This window comes from Falco punctatus, assembly GCF_963210335.1.
Source record: "Falco punctatus genome assembly, chromosome: 6".
Lineage (NCBI taxonomy): Eukaryota > Metazoa > Chordata > Aves > Falconiformes > Falconidae > Falco > Falco punctatus.
This window is the reverse complement of record NC_137585.1, coordinates 33,580,295-33,597,789: the sequence shown is the minus strand read 5'-3', so window position 1 is coordinate 33,597,789 and position 17,495 is coordinate 33,580,295. Positions and strand designations below refer to the sequence as shown.

Below are 17,495 nucleotides of genomic sequence, written 5' to 3'. Positions count from 1 at the left end.
TAAAAAACCCTCAAAACATAGCATTGATTTTTTGAAGGAAAATAGGAAGGAAAAACTAAAGGCAGTATATCAAACCAAACTCAGTCACTCCTGAAGGAGGGACCTCTAGAAGCCAAGTGTCAAGCAAGCTTCCACTTTGCCCACAGTTTTGAATTGAGTGAACAAATGCCTGTGATGACATAATTAATTTACCAGGCCTTTTCATCTTGGGAGATGACAATGCACCAAGTTACAGGCCGTGAAAGCATGCAAGGTGCAAGGCAGCAAGAGGGGAACTTCTAGGAGGCTGTCATTACGGACAGTCCCTGCTGTTCCACAACTGCTCAGCCACTCCACTGTCCTCTCTAGGCCACAGTCCCCGTGTCTGGCCACTATCATTCAGCTAGCAATGCTTTTTCCCAGTGCCTGATCAGAATTTCCTTTGTTGCCTCATAAGTGCTGAAAAGAACAGAAAAATCTCCTCCCTTGACCTGCAGGCCACACTCTGGCTAATGCAGTCCAGTGTCAGGTTGGCCTTTTCCACAAGGAAACACAACTGACTTGCACTCAACTTGTCCATTGAGATGCCCAAACCTCCCTCCTTTTACCAGAACCGAATTTCTCAGAGAAAGGAGAAAGTCACACCACTTGGGGTACTCATCTCTGTGAAGTGGACAAGGAAAGGTTAAGTAGCTGATAAGCATCTGCTTCAAGTAATTCCTGTAGATTTGAACCCAGCACCCCCAAAAAAGAGGGAGTCTTGTGTTCCTCTGCATGCCATGAGGAAATCTTTCAAGAAACTTTGTTATGTTGTTTCCCTTACAGATCCCCAGGATTTATACTTTTAAATGCTTTTATGCAGGGGGAAAGGAAAGGAAACATCATTAGCATATTTTTAAAGACACTGCAGTGCTTTTTCATCTCCATTACTGAGAAATTGAGTCATATTTACTCTATATAAATTCTGTCTCTGAGAGCTTTTGTTCAAATGATATTTGCTACTTAACAAAACTTGATTTAGTGAGGGGGTATGCATAGAAGAGATGGAAGGGAGATATTAGCATTTCATTGGAAATTTTAATATAGACTTTAAATGGCACCAAAACCCAGATAAGTTGATGCTTTCATTAACTTAGACTCCTAGGCATTACATGTTTTTATTTTACTGTTGCTCTTTCTTTTCCTGCTTTCTTTTTACTCTAGCCCTACATATCACACCCATTTTCTCCTGTGTGGGATCTTTAAATGGTATCGTCCACGATTTTTTCCACAGTAAATATATTGGATTTATGGATAATGTAGTATCTATAAAAAAAAATGAAAGGCAATTATCAATGACTACCTCCAAGCAGAAAGCAGATGAGCCTTTCTCACGTAGCTGTAGCAGGATGGTGTGCACCATACTGATGAGATGAGAGACTGCCACTGAGCCTCAGTCAAGGCAAATTCTGTTACTTGCCCTTCTGCTTTTAGACTTTCATCAAGTCCTGTTGGTCCTGGCTTGCATCAAGGATCCCAGCCAAAGGCTCCTTTTCGTCTTCATGTGTCAGAAGGGTCACCCAAGAACTCCTCTCCTTTGCCAAGAGCACAAGGAATTGTGAAGCCAAAGCTGATATGACTGAATGGGTTTGGGAATGTGTTGCCTTTTTTACAGGCGCGCGGTGACCTGGTTCAGGAACGGCACGGTGGCCAACCCCTGGCCGCTCGGTCCATCAGCTCACAGACACCAATGTGGTGGATGGCAAATGGCGTTTATTGCTGAACGACGTGACACTATATAGCCTAGGTTTACAATGTCACTTCCGTCTGCTTACATCATAAATTAAAAGCTGTTGGCTATCTGGAGGGGGGCCCTGTGTTTCCGTACAGCGCGAGATCTTCCGGCCGCCAGGCCCTACCTAGCAACAGGAATGTTACTAAAGTAATGCATATTAATTATACAAATTTTATTTGTTATTCTGATTGTTGCTTTAATCTTGGTGAACATGGTTTTAGCCTTAAAGATGATAAAAATATGCTTTTTTACACAGTGAAGCAGCAATATCAGGCCAATACCAATAGGGAACAGGTTCATAGACCACACATCCATGTGAGACCATTAGGAGTTACCAAGTCTAACATCTGATTAGAGATGTAAACTTTTCTGAGTAATTCTGGCTTTAACTGAGAAAAAAAATATCGAGCTTTACTTAAAAAAATTGACAGAAGTGAAGAAATTACCATCAGCCTTGGTCACTGCTCCCAGCTGATTAATGATCCTCAGTCTTCCAAATGACCATCTTATTTTCAACCTGGTTGTATCCACCCTCTGCTTCCCAGCCATCAGAATTTGGCATTTCTGCATGAAACTTGTCAAGAAGTCCCTATGCGGGTATTTCCTCTTTCTCTCAAAACTAAACCCATTGCTTCTACATTTCAAGCTTCCAGGAAGAAAAATATTTTTTGACTCAAACAAAAAAAAGCCCTCTGCTCTTTATTAGTCCTTTTTGAATTGTTTCTTGCTGCTTTGCCAAGGCTCAGGATAAATTCTCCATTGGCTGTGTCCCTGATTCATTGATCTCTACAGCAGGCTCACCCAGAACCTGTTGCCATCACTGGTAAGCAGTCACACAGACAAATAACACATTTACACCACTGATGAAACTCAGCTCAGTAACTACTCCTGAGGGAGCCAGCGAATCAAGGTTTGATACAATGGGGGAGGATATTCTACTTGCAAATAGTTTCCAGCTGTTCGTTAGATGTGTATGCTAAACACTACAAAAACTGTAAACATGCTGAAATGTAAAAGCCAAAGAAGTAAAAAATAAAAATACTGGTGTAAAAAAAAAATAAAATTGTGGCAATCAAATAAAAGAGAATCAGGACTATTGTTACACATTCTTTGCAAAAGTGGTGCTTCTCCAAGAAGACAGAAAAAAACCCCACAAAACCAAAATATGAATAAGTCTGAAAGAGTTAACAGGTTCAGATCAGTTTTCCAGTGCTGTATAAATCTCCATCACTCACTGTCACTGTATTTACACCTCCCACACAGCCTTTCCTTTGCCTCTTGTTTTCTGCTGTAATGGAAATGCACTGTTGGATTTCTACTGTTGACTTTATATGTTGTTTATTAAGTGTGTAGAACATATTTTGAAAGAAGCATGTCCCAGGGTACATCAAGCTATGTCAGACTGTGATAGGTTTTCTCATAGTGTGCTGAGCTGAGGAAGCAGAAGAATTTGCTTATTTTGATGACTAACATGATTGACCTGTTTGGTGGCTTGAAATGTGTTGATTATAGGGTGTTGTAGGCTTACGTAGGTGTATGGGCAACTTTCTAGATATATTTCACCGTATTGTATAGTAGCTAGCATAAGCAACAGGGATATTTTTAGCATATACAATAATGTATGTTTGAAGTTCAGCACATTAAAATCCCCTATTTCCTGTTTAAGGGATCTGTTTTTAATCACCCACCAACAGCCTCTTTTGATATCCACACATCTTTCAGAAGAAAATTTGAGAATTGTTACATGATAATTGTTCTTCCTAGGTGAAATAAAAATCAGACTGAAAAGGAGACATTTTTAAGGCATTATGAAATTAAGGTAATTAACCCTAAATGACTTTCCACTTAACTAATTAACTGCTTACCCCTAAAGTGTTTATAAAAGAAATATGGCAGAGTCTCTGATGATCTGCAGACTTTAAATCACACTCAAAAGACTTTCTAAGAAGCACCCTCCAGATAATCAAGTAGCTATGGACTTGCTGTAGGAATTGCAAGGAGAAATTTCATAGTTAAGTAGATTAGGAGATCAAATACATCCTCTGTAATTCTATCATTCAGAGCTTTCACAGAATCAAAGAACTTTCTTCTGCAGATGTCCAAGCACTTAAAAAATGAATACATTAGACTTATTCATGGGTACATCACCCTCTCCTTTCTCAGCTGGGCAAACTGAGGCACAGTGAAGTTACAGGGCCGTTATTTTTAGAAGTGGATTGGAATGCTGGGTGCCATCTCTTCAGCTTGTTCAGCCTTTGATGCACAAAGGGGGACTGGACATCTCATAGTAAGCTGTCTGAGCTTCTGTGCTCCACCTGCGCAGTGGAAGAACATGTGACAGCAGGAGACTGACATCCTTACGTCACCCTTTTCTCTTTCATTCTTCTCCTGCAGTGATACACAGAGCTTAGCATGTTGCTCCATGTGTTAGCAACTATGATTCCAAATGACTGAGTGGATCTGCCAGTGTGCTTGTGAGCTCCCTGAAAAGAGAAATTCCATGTTCAATGGGTGGATCAAAAGTCCACCTAGTAGACTGAGGAAGGCCAGAGAGACCCATGAAAAGTAGGAGTGAATTGTGAGGTCCTAAAAGGTTGCTTCTGCTGCCAAAATCTAAGACAATCTCCCCCTTTTCCTCCTGCTTTTCATGCAACAGCAATCCACATATCCGTTACACATCATGCTGTGACAATCACTAACCACCAACCTCTAGAAACACAGGAAAAAGAAATAGCATGATAACCTGGAGCCCAGTCTAGCCCCATGATTTGGTCTCTTCACTTGCCTCACAGTGCTGTCCCCAAGCATAGACAAACGTAGGCTGTCTGCATAAAGTTTTTGGCCTTCTCCCCTGAGTAGCTGCTCTGGCCAAGTTTTCTAATCGGTGACCAGTGATCATCAGACCAGCAAATGGGACACACGGACCCAGGAGCAGATGCCAGTGACTGTAGTCAGCATGACAGCTCTTTGCAAGCAGAACTGACTGCAAAGGGAAACAGACTGTTCAGACCACTCAGACACAATTCTCCCTCTGCTCTGAGCCTCAAGTAGGAAGTATTTTGCTACCATCTAAGACATCTGAAAAGCCTACTGAAGGTCTGGAGCATTCTTTGCTGTATGCTAGAAATGTGCCTGGGAAGCAGAAGAGTTTCTCTGGTTTCTGCTTTCTGGGACTCCATAGACGGCCCTTCAGTTGGGTGAATCCATAGTGTCTGGTATATGTGAGCAGAAAAAATTGGAAGCCTGGCCTCTGTAACACTAACCCCTATTCAGCCCAGAGATACGTCAGGAGAAGTAGCCATACCTGTGATCCTAGAGGGAGCGGTATTCTTTGAAGGACACTAAAGATCTGAGAGCTGCCAAAGGCTGTTTATGTACTCCACAGTCTCCTGTTTGTCCATATATCCTAATTCCGAAACCTCCTGGAAATTCCCAAAAACCATCTTCAGCATTTGCTTCCACATTTCTTTGAAGGGGGGTAATTGAGCTCACTGTTAAGGGAACTGTTCTTTGTTATTACATTAGGACATTTTGAGAATCATCCAGCCTCATTTCATCTAATCATACTCTTCTTGAATGTGGTGGATAATTCCTCCTCTGATAGTACTTCATAGCTGTGAATATAGAGGAGGCATTTTTTTGTTTGTTTGTTTATATTGGGTAGCAGCTTCAGTTATGGGCTAGAGCCCCATTATGCAGGGAGCTGTAAAAACAGCATTCATAATAAGCTTGTAGACAGTTATCATATCCCTCGGGCATTTGGCATGTTATTCTTTAAGTGGAGGAGAGCTTGAAGGCAGATCAAATTAATTTACTTTATAACTCATACTTTTAGATAATTTTGATTAACTCCCATAATAAGGAAGTTCCAAAGCATCCCTGTGGAAATAGACTCTGAAGCAACTCATCTGCATTTACCTTGTAAGAGGGTGTCCAGAACAGTAGCCAGTATTCCCAGTATGCTCTCAGCAGCACCTCACAGGGGGCTGCTGGTTCTGTCCTGTTACACAGCATCTCCATTTTTACGGCCCAGTGTTTGCACAGGTCTTTTCTGACATTAGCAAATGAGATATGAGTTTGTATTACAAAGATTGGTACAAATTCATGAGTCTTAAATTGAGATAGCCTCTCCCCTTCTCATACCTGCTGGAAACTGAAGATGTTGATGTTGAAATGCACTACATAGCCACACTATTTAAATCGATATGTTGTCATTTGCCATTAACTTTTGCTTTCAGCTTCGGCACTACTCTTTTCCAAATCTATTGGAATCAGGTTTTTGCATGAGCTTTCCGAAAACACTGTAACAAACTTTATAAAAAGCAAGCAAGAATACCTGGTGGCTCATCTTCTCACGGGCCTAAAATCATTGTAACAAAGAAACTGATGAGTCAGTTTAGGTGAGGTGCTTATAGCATAGCATTTGGGAACTCTGGAGGGAGCCGGTGGAGTTGTGGAGAAATGTCAGGAATTTGCAAAAGCCCTGTGCTTTGCATATTGCCAAGTGGAACGGAAGGCCCAGTGGGTGCCTGTTTGGCTGAAGGTGAGTGACGGTACATTGCAAGGCAGGTCTGGTCTTACCTTGCTGAAATCTTGTAAGACAGTAAGCAGACCAGAGGGACATGTCTTCTAGTTGGAATTTAGTCTCCGCCTTCAAAGATCTAATTTAAAAAAAAAATATGTCTGTTTCATATAGCACCTCCTATGACAGAGACACCATCTATGGAGGAAATTATTAGGACCCACTGCAAGAGAAGAAATCATTCATCTGCAAAATATAATACAAAACAGGCTGAGAACCCCTGCTGTAGAATGAACTGAATTGGATGCAAACCATTCTTTTTTTTTTTGTGCATAAAGCACTCAGAGGTTTTTTTTGTGATCTACCTGTATTATATGGAGCAGTAGTGTGTTATCCAAAGGTAGATTAAGTTAAACTTCTTCTCCTCCCAAGTGGCCATTCCTTATAACTAGAAAACAATCCCAATGTTAAGGGAATTGAATATACGGTTTACTGCTCACATTTAGATCATAGTTTTAAATTTTGTGCAAGCAATAACAGAGAATGATTCAATTGGAGAATTGAAATGTACATTTATTGCAGATAGACACATTTCCATTTTAGAGGGAAAAAATGCCATTTTAGAGAGAAAAAATGCCTTAAAAATAACTTTTATAACAAAGTGTATTGCTCCACATTTAAAGAAGACTGTCAAAGGAATTATGAACTGGTATAACACTGCTATTATCAGAGTACATAAGTAACACTAGTATGCAAGGGCTTGAGTTTTGCCTTCGATCCTGTTCCACTAGATATGGTAAAAACAAACAATGGAGATGTTCTCTTTCCAAACCCTACACTTTAGTGGCTTGCTCTGATAGATTGCCTAGTTAATGATTTAGGACACCTCAAAATTACTGGTCAGTCTCTTAAGCTAGAGTAAATTTAGTGGTTTAATATTCTTGCATGATTGCCCTAGATCTTGTCCCAGTGTGAAAACCTACCCCAGACTCCTTCTGTTTCCACCAGGAGGAACAGGGAGATGATCTATACTTCTTAGCAGAACATCTAGCTGCTTATCAAAACATGGATAATACCCAAGAGATGAAAAAGCAAAGCCATTAGCCAATGTCTTATCTCAGTCATAAATTTGCTTTTGAAATTTATGGTCTTCCAGAAATTTTTGGTCTTCCAGAAATGTTTAGCAGGTGAAGAGGGAAAAAGAAGAATATGGTTGGAATGTCCATCTTAACAACCCACAGACCTTGGGAAAATGTTTTCTTCTGACTCTGAAGTACATTTCACCATTCCCTTTAAAGTGGCCTTTAACAATGTTAATATTAATTAGTAAACTAATACCATAACAGGGTTCCATTTGTAAGCCAAGGTTCTTTCGGAAAACTACTGTGTTAAATATTTATCTCCAAATAACTGACGATTCTTTCAGCTTTTTCTCAACAAACTGCCCCTGTGTCATCCTCCTTATTTTGGCTTTATAGAAACAGCATGCACACTTTTTCCTAGCTTGCTTGTTTGACGCCTAGGTCACTTTTGCTGTCAGAATCTATTTATTGAATAAAATGTTTTTTTTCCCTTTTCAAGACACAGTGAAAAATGTGCAAGAGCTCCCAGTACAGGGATGTTGGTTACTAGGAAACACAGTGTCTAGAGAGCAGGGTAGGAGCACAAGCGTTGGACTAAAAAGATTTATTTTAGGGAGGATCCTACAACAAGGGTTGGAATTAAAATAATAGTAATCTAAAAACAGGCCTTTGCTGAAGAACAAGTTTAAAGACAGAAATGGGTATCTGTAAGAGTCTTGCAATAGTCTTCTTCTCTTGTCCTAAGAAGGTATTTTATATGATGGTCCAAACTGTGGCTTTCTCTCAAGAAAGAAATTGAAAACACTCTTGTGTAGGAACAATAAAAATAATCTAGGGACTCCACTGAGAGTTTTTCTGTTCCTTGGCAGGAAAAACTCTGCTTCTCAAATCTTTGCACAGTCATCACACATACAAGACCCCTTTCTCTACAGGGGCTCATGCTGGTTAATACTTTCAACCTCATATGGTGAATGAGTGCTTGAATATGGCTTTGAATTTGACCTTTGTCAGTGATTGTGATTTTCTTAATTATTTCAGATAATTGGCAAAGTAAGACCACTAGGATAGAGTTAAAAAACCAAAACCAAAAACCAACCCAAAAAGAAAGCCCAAATAAGAATGGTGACAGTATTCTGTACAGTTTTTCCAATGCTTACATTTTATGCCCACTCAAAATTGGTAATATAAGTTAGGTGGAGCCTTCTGGGAGGAGAGGCAACACCTCTCTGGGAAGAGATGCCCTAGACCGGGGGGTGTGGCCAAAAAAGAAAATAAGGATCCATAGGATCATGGAGACACAGTGAGACAGCTGAGAGGAACGTGGGAAGGATCCACAGCCAGGCTTAAAAGTGATGGAAAGAGACACTTCCCAGGGACCAGAAAACACTGCAGAATCAGCTGTAAATCCAGAAGTTATTGTGCAGATTGAAACCAAGCACTTAAGCAAGTGCCTACCTGCAAAACCACAGTGGTCAGGGAGACAGCTGTGTATAAGCATTGTTTCTAGGCTGTTTTTCCTAGTCACTGAGTTAATAGCTTAACTATTTTAATCAATATCCTGACAAAATCCAGCTTCTTTGAGTTTAAGAGATTTTTGGTCTTCTTTGGGGTGGCTTTGTACAAGCACAGTTGCACTGCTTGACTAGGAGCCCTGTCACAGTAATGCATTTGAGATGTATTATCCAAAACCTTTCCCAAATGGCTCCCTGCTTTTCCTGTGAGAAAGCCCACAACACCCAGTAGGCTATATTGGCTGAAATTCTTTGATGTGGCCTGGATAATAGACAAAATAGGAAATGATCCAGCCAGGAGTCACTGAAGAAAAACTTAATCCAAAACATTTACAGTACTGGAGCAAGGTCCAAAGTATTGATATTTCTGTGTTACTTATTTAGTTTAGATCGATATTTTGAGAAGAGAGTTGCAGGGAAAAGGCTTCTCTTTTAGCCTTTTGTAGATTCACCCATATATCACCAAAGAGCATGTTATATGCCCCAAGGAGATTGGAAGCGAATGAAGAGTCCCATGTCTAAGTGGCATGAATGCTATCATAGTAATAAGTAAAACCCTCTTGGGCCATTCCTAGAGAGACTGACAGTTGATAACCTGTTATGTCTGGTATGCAAGGACCATGTAAGAAAGAACTGCCTCTGACAATTTGTCGTAGATGTAATTGACGTGTGTGGGATGCTCTCATGTTCCAAAACACAGAATGGAGGTAACAGCAGGAGCCAGCTGGAGCATGGCCCTATGAAGCTGGTGCCAGGCAGTCTGAAACAAACACTAGTCTTTCCCACCCAGCAGTTTGCAGTGCTAAACACAGCAAAGGCAGGCAGGCAGCCAGAAGCAGACTCATGGAGGTTATGATGCGCTAGATACCAGAAGAGGAGGTAGTCTTAATTTTGACAAGTTGTTCTGAAGTGCACAGAAGAATAGCAAACTCTCCTACTCATAGTTCCAAAAAAATGCAAAAAAAGTAGTGGAAAAAAAGAAGGCAGAGAAAGTTTTTAGGTCTCTGAGCACCAAGATGACAGTTCTGAAAATGTTCGTGGTCTTTCCTAGGAACAAAACTTTGAAACCTATAGCCTAGGAAGGCCTCATGCACCCCTTTGTGCTTCGGAGACTGGAATGCCTGTAGAATGACAAGAGCATCTCTTGGATTCTGACCTCAAAGGAGAGTGTCTGAAGGAGCTTTCCAGGTCACAGGGAAGGTGTGTTTCTACATAACATTGAAGACTCGTGATCCACCCCCATAGTAAAAAAACCAATGCAATGGCCTCAAGAAGACTGAGGGACATCAGTAAATCAAGGACAATTATGCTTGGGTCTGTTGTATGTAGTTTTTCTCAGACACTTGCAAACATGCTTTCTTGGTTTAGTCAAAGTAGCAAATTGTGCAGAAAACCTGAAGGATCTGTGGCTGAACAGAGGCCAGGAAAGACAATGTCTCTAAGAGAGGAATTCATGAGCATATGCAGAGGAAAAGTCAGTGTTCTGTGTGTTCATCTTCTGGGATCTTCAAGGAAATGGCCTTAGTACATACTCAAACTGAAAAGCTACAGAACAATGTAATCAACTTGCTGAATTCCAGCTTTGATATTAAAAGGGAAGAGCTCCTTTCCTAAGCCTTCAGTCTGGTATTTTGTTCATTCATTTCCAAGCTTGAACTTGAAGGGGTGGACTGCCAATTTGGAGAGAGCAAAATCACTGCATTTGAATTTTGCTGATTATTTGACCCTACTAAATAGCTTTTGGGACAATAAATCAAGAACATTGGCATAGTAGAATAATTTTTCAAAATCTCCTGACTACAGATGCAAACCAAGAACTGTCACATGTTTTACATCAACTTTTTCACAGAAAATAGCTGTGAAACCTGGGCAGCAGTGACTAAAAGCACTTAACGTGGTTGATGTCAGTTAAGCATGAGAAATTTCTAGTAGTGGCTGATCCTTGGTGTGGACCACCAAAATCAGATCGTACCTGTTAGAGGGCACTTGGTTTAGTAGAACTAGAGAAGCTAATTTTAGATAATTCTGGAAGCTTGAATTTCTCCCTTTGTCCATCAGTCATGGACTCATGTACCTGGCAAGACATATAAACGGGAAGGAAAAATCTTCCAAGGTGTTAAAATACAAAGGGAGATCAAGGGGTAGCTCTACCAGCTTGTACTTTTGACAGCTTTCTGCAACCAACTGCCACGGCCTGTGGCCTTTGAGCAACATGTTTGCTGGTCACTGTGAAGGCCTGGCATTTGTATGGTGTGGGTGGCCCCTGGCCCGCAGCTAAGCGCTCATACAGCCACTCACTTACTCCTGTCTCCTGTGGGATGGAGAGAAAATAGGAAGTGAGAAGAGTTGTGGATCAAGATAAAGATAGTTTAATAGGTGAAGAAAAGGTGTGCAGGCAAACAAAGCAGAGGAGGAATTTGCAGCAGGCAGATGTTTAGCTGCTTTTGCATGCTAGTGGCTACTTTGGAGGACAAATGCCATATAAGCATTCTCCCCTTCTTCCTCCTCTCCTTGAGCTTGGTGTTGATCATGGCATGATGTGGTACGGAATATCCCTTTGGTCAGTTTAGGTCAGATGTCCTGCCTGTGTCCCCTCCCAACTTATTAATCACCCCAGCCTACTTACTGTAGGAGGCAGAGTTGGGAAAAGACAAATCCTTGACATTGTGGAAGCACTGCAACAATAGCTAAATATTGGTGTGTTATCACCACCATTTTAATCACAAATCCAAAGCACAGCACTGTACAGGCTGCAATGAGGAAAGGTAGCTCCATCCCAGCCAGACTCAGTACATGTGGATTCATAAGATTGTACTGGGCAGGGAAAATGAGGAGAGAACAACAGAAATGGCAGTTGTCCATGGGAGTTAGTGAGGAGCAAAGTCTTAACGTCTTCACTCCTACACTCAATGTTACAGTGCTAGGCCCAGTAGAGCATACTGGGTGATACTTAATTACAGGATATGGACTTCAGGTCTTGCAGCTGGAATAATACCACATCCAGCTAGTGTAATGAGCAGCAGAATCAGGGATGTATAGTAGGGCATCCTGAAAAGGTCCATTAGTAACAATTGCATTAACTACAGTAAATGAATTCTTAAACAATTGCATGTGGCATTCTAATTTTGTGCTTGTTTCTATGCTAGGAGGAATTTCCAGATCATGGATAAGAAAGCACTATAGATATAATCCAGCAAAGCATAAGATCTGTTCATTTGGTGGAAGCTTTTACCCAGAGTTTCATCTGCTGATGTATCAACATCTACAGTTCTTCCCCTATCTTCATCAGTTAGGACTAGACAATATTCTGAGTCTTGTCTTAAAGATAGCATCAAAAAGTTCAAAAAGCCTGACAAATTATTGTTAACAATGTTAAGGCTCAGTGACTGACTTAACAGCTCAATATAAGAGGAAACCAGGTGCTATATTAGCAGGAAAATTTTGGAAATCGCAAAAATTTAACATCAAAGTCTTATCAACCTTGTCAGTCACCTGCTTTGTCCTCCCAAGAGAAATCAGAGTAAGGTGGCATGAGTCCAAGAACAAACTACTTTTGAAACTTTGTCTGACCTAGACAAAGACAAGTTGCCAGATTGTTCAGCTGGAGGTGTCTGAAGTATTGCACAGACATCTGACACGTCCTCAAATGTGGTAAAAGTAAAAATGATGCATAATATTTTATCTAATGCACTAACTTCTCTGGCTTTTAGTTTTCTTTTTACTACTTCACTACAGCTTTTCTGCATCTTGATTGCTTTGCCACCTTCCTTTCATGGGATACTTCTGCTGCTTAAATAGGCTAATAAAAAGCTCAATAAAAGTTGCCAGTTTTGGCGGATAGATCATCAGGGAATTTCTCCCTACAGTCCCATGTGGAGTTTATGAATAGCTTGAGTGACTCCCTCAACAGTATCCTCCTCATTAGCCACCCATGGAACACAAAGTGACTTTTCCCTCTTGGCTTGTCCTTCATGCACAATCAAATCCTTGGTTTAGTTCTTTAAACACTTTAAACTTTTCCCCAGCACTGCCTTTTTCCTTAGGTACCCAAAATGTCCCCAGGAAAACCCCCCACAACCTCAAACCCTAAGATAGCTAGCTCTCTATCTGAGACTTTTACCTAAGCTCCAGCATTCATTATATCAGTCTTATTTAATACTTAACCATAAAAATTTGCAAGAAAAATTTTGATGAGCCTTGGAGAAGCCACTACTTATCAGTACAAGAAGGATTATCCTGAAAAAAGACACCAAAGGCTGTTTCCAATTAATTCAGAAAAGTTCAGAGGGAGTGGCCTTAGGAGAGTGGAAATAACCATAAAACCCAGGGGAACATTCTGACACAGAGGTACAAGTTAGGCATAGGTAAGTGATCAATCAAGATTTAGGCCAGTTATACGTGATCAAGGCCTGAAACCAAGAGAAGGGCATCTGGGGCAGCTGACAGGAACCTCCTTTTCTGAATGTGCTGTGCTCCTTTTTCTGTTTTTAACAGGCACCTGGGCTGCTCACTAGCTGAGTCATGGTGACTATGTATACATACATATACATACATATTCCAGCCCTGTGGCAAATGTGAGCTAATGTGTGGTCTCTCAGCCTTCATATATTGAGGCAAAGCTCAACTTCTCTTTCACTAACTGCAGGCTAACCATGCACACAGACCATGGCAAGGCATCATCTGATGCTATTATCTTGTTCACGAGACTGAAAGCTTCCAGTCAGGTACTTAAAAATAAAGGCAAGCTGACAACTGTCAAAAATTGTTAGTAGCCAGTGTTTTGGAGATAATGATGAGGTGAGGTCAAATGTCACAGAGTAAAGTCTCATGTGAGCCGCAGGTTTAGATAAATCCTAATAGATCAAAACTACCCATTTCAAAGTGAGCTGTTTACAGATACCTGGATCTATGAAACTTACCATCAGTACTGAGATTTGAAAGTACTTGGGACTTTGAAAAATGTTGATTTTTTCAGGTGGTTCCAGACCTCTCAAATAATAGATCAACACCATCTCCTCCTGCACACTTGGCACTAATGCTAAGACAGAGGTTTTGAAAATATTACCTAGATGATTACTTACTGAGCTGTGTGAGCTCCTAGTGAGTCCAGGACAGGATGAGGCACTGGCCCCACAGCTCTCTTACAGGCTAATGAAACTGCATCATTAAACAGTGATAGACTGAGCATGCCCTGAAGATCACTTTATACCAGGCCTGGTGAGAGCATTAGCAAACACCAGCTGAGTCCTTAAGCTGTACTGTTACCTTCTCTTTCTAGGAAGCTGACATGAATGATGCTCTGCCAAGTAGGTTCAAATCCTGTCTGGTGTTCTGAGAATCTTGGACATTTCCTAAGCAAGGGTGAAGGATATTTTGCATAAGGCCATCATTGCAGAACAGCCCCTCCATGCCCTTATTCACACTGTTTCTCTTGCTATCCTAGTTCCGCTCCAGGGAAGGGGGATATTTTGATGGGACAGAGCTCGGCTAACAGGTATGAAACTGTTCCTCATTTGTTACAAGCAGTTGCGGAATACAGCTTCCCTGTGCATTGCTAATCACTAGCTATTGCAATAACCTTCCGATTGCTGCAGTATGATAGAGCAGCCCTTTTAATTTACACTTAGGAGGAGCTGGTTGTCCCCACACACCGTCTGATGTTTAGAGAAGAAGCCTTTCTTTCTTTTTCCTCTTTCCTACTCAATATGCTCTGTGCCTTTCAGCTGTTTTCATGCAAATGAAGACCCTCTCTGCAGGTGGAAAATCTGCAGGGACTGGCTGTAAGCACATAAATCAGCAAGCAAACATTACATAGTATGGAGTATCGTTTCTACTAGGAGCAAACCAGTGTGTGTGTACATGTATGTGTTTGTGTGTCAAGAAGAAGGCATTTGGATTGGACAACCTCTTGTGCTCCATATATCTATAGAGGAGAAGCGATCAACTTTGCTTTCCTTAGCAATTTCATCTTTTTGGTGGCAGCAATGAATCAATAAGGAAATCGATCCCCTAGACATTGTCCCTTTGCACAATTTAATTGTTATCCTCCAGTCCTTTTGCTGTTTGCTTCAGCCAGGAAGCCCAACCAGGGCTCAAGTGCTGCTCCATATACATTTAGGAATTTTTCACCAAGAGCAAGGATTCTGGCAGGTGATTTGTTTTTCTTCAGGATCTGTTTTCACCGAAGTCTCATTAGAAGTACAGCCTCCACATCTGTGAAACAATGGTTCAAGCCAGCTCATCTGACTTAAATGACAGTAGGGCTTATGGAGTTGACCATTACAGAGGGACTTTTGAGGGACACTGGAACTAGAAACCTCTTCAGCTTTTCATCAATGCTGTTGCTTGTTCTGCACTGTTATCCCCTGCTGCACTTGGAGCAAGAAAAGTCACATGTAAGAGAACAATACAAAGCCATATTTGCCAAAAGCATAAAGCAAAAATAGCAACCTTCCCACAGAACCTCCTCACTAGGGCCTAAAAGTTGCCAAAAGCTGCCAGAGTTTAAGACTGCCAGAGCTTTAAATTAGGCTTCATGAGGAAGGGGGGTAATATCAGGCTTGCCCATGACAATCTGTGGGATGACACGCTAAGGTTGGAGGGGAGGGACAGTTGCTAGCAAGAGACCCCAGTCTGTTGGTCTGAGATGTACTGGGTACACTGCAGTACACTTGAAGACTTACTGACATTAGCCAGGGGCTCCTGAGTTAATAGAAGCCAACAGGGAAAAACCAATGAAACACCTCAAAGGAACTAAGGTGTGTTCCTCTAAGAAGGTGACATGGCTGACAGCCCAGTTGAAGTGCCTGTACACAGATACACACAGCATGGACCACAAACAGAAGGAGACAGAAGCCACCATGCTGCTAGAAAGCTATGATGTAGCTGCCATTACTGAAACTTGGTGGCACAAATCCCATGACTGGAGTGTGGCTATCGATGGCTACAGGCTATTCAGAAGGGATAGCAAAGGAAGAAAGGGTGGAGGGGTTGCCCTCTACATCAAGACATGAATAGAGTGAAGAGCTGTGTCTGAAGAATAGCCACGAGCAGGTTGAAAGCTTATGGGTAGGAATTAGAGATCGACACAAGGAAAGGAACCTTGTGGTTGGTGTCTACTACAGGCTGCCAAATCACAGGCAGCCTATTGATGAAGCCTTCTTACTCCAGCTACAGGAGGCATCACGTTTGGAGGCTCTCGTCACGCTGGGGGATTTCAGCCACCCTGACATCTGCTGGGAAAGTAGGGTCCCCTAGGTGAGGAGCTTGTTTTCATGGGAACTTGGGAGTCCAGTAGGGAGTCCAAGGACTCCTGCATTAGAAACAACTAGCAGCAGCTGCTCCCTCTTGCTCTTATGGAAATGGGAATGAGCTGATATAGCTTTATGGAAGACACCATCCAAGAGCAGGTGCTCAAAGAGTTTTAAGATTGCCTCTATAATCTTAGCTGACTGAGATGATATTCAAGATCAGTCCAGTTCAAAGCCATTTAAACTTCTTTCAAACTTCTTTCACACTATTCCTTACCCAAATTACTTGGGAGAAAACAGTCAAAAAGAGTTTATGTTTGTGGGTTTTTTAAACACAAATATATTTTTTCTCCAGTCCTTGGAGGATCCTAACTCTTTGTGGTAATTACTCTGAAGAATTGAAAATTTTCACTTTTGTTTTCTTATAAGAGTATCATATGCTCTTATGGGAAAATACTTCTGAAGAAACATGGATTTATTACTGTATATCACCAGCCCTAGTATAACATTATCTCACTCATTTAAATCCTTCCCCAAAAACATCAGGGCAAACAAAGGTTCATCAACTTCAAATTTTTCATTTAGATCTGCAACAGCAAGTCATTCCTGTGTGCTTACTTACGACACTAATAATCTAAAGCAATTAATTTCTGTGAATTTCAGCTTTTCTGCAGACTTTATCACTGAAGATTGAGATTGAATGCATGAAGTCATTTAAAGGTTCCAATCAGTCCCTTTTCCTCAAGGAGACCATAGAGCAACAGCCCAGATAGCAACAGCTATGCTGCATACAACTATGAAGCAAAACCCATACAAAGCTGCATACCTGGTAAGTGGAGTGTGACACAAGCAGGTAGAAATGATTTTTTCTAACTGCCAAAGAATAACGCCGTGTATCAGCACAAGGCCAGTGAAGTCATTAACTGCCTGAGAAATCAGTCTTAATGCAAACTTGACAAACGTGTGAAACTTTTTAGCACCAATACTCTTTATGCATTAGGTGGTTCATCTCCTCAGTGCCAGTAAGCCCTAACAAGTATAACTCCTGGGTCTTTGATTCCACAGAAACAGTTCTATGCCTGTATTGTGGGGCAAAGCTAATCTAAAGGCAGACTATGAGTCTTCTTTGGATGGGGAATCCTTTAGACACACGAAAAAAGTTATGGGATTTACAATTTGCCTAGATCATCCATGCCAGAGACATGGCTGAGGAAACATTTGAGCCATCATTGACCCCTCAGCTGTTGGTAAAGAAAACCATAAGAGTTTTGCTGACTGAAATGAAGACTGATGAGAGCTCCAAAGCTGATCCAAACCACAGGAATGCTTTCATTTCCATTCCTTGATAACAGAGAAAGAGGGTTTCACAAATATTTT

At 41.2% G+C, this 17,495-nt stretch overlaps 1 long non-coding RNA gene across 1 annotated transcript in view; it reads left to right on the top strand.

Moving 5' to 3' along the window:
* The first annotated feature begins 1,526 nt into the window (after positions 1 to 1,526).
* Positions 1,527 to 17,495, top strand: part of LOC308066267 — a 30,003-nt gene continuing 14,034 nt past the window's right edge. Inside the window, exons 1-2 of the long non-coding RNA XR_013929091.1 lie at positions 1,527 to 1,605; positions 1,882 to 16,947. This is a non-coding gene — a long non-coding RNA (uncharacterized lncRNA). The remainder of the gene's footprint in view (positions 1,606 to 1,881; positions 16,948 to 17,495) is intronic.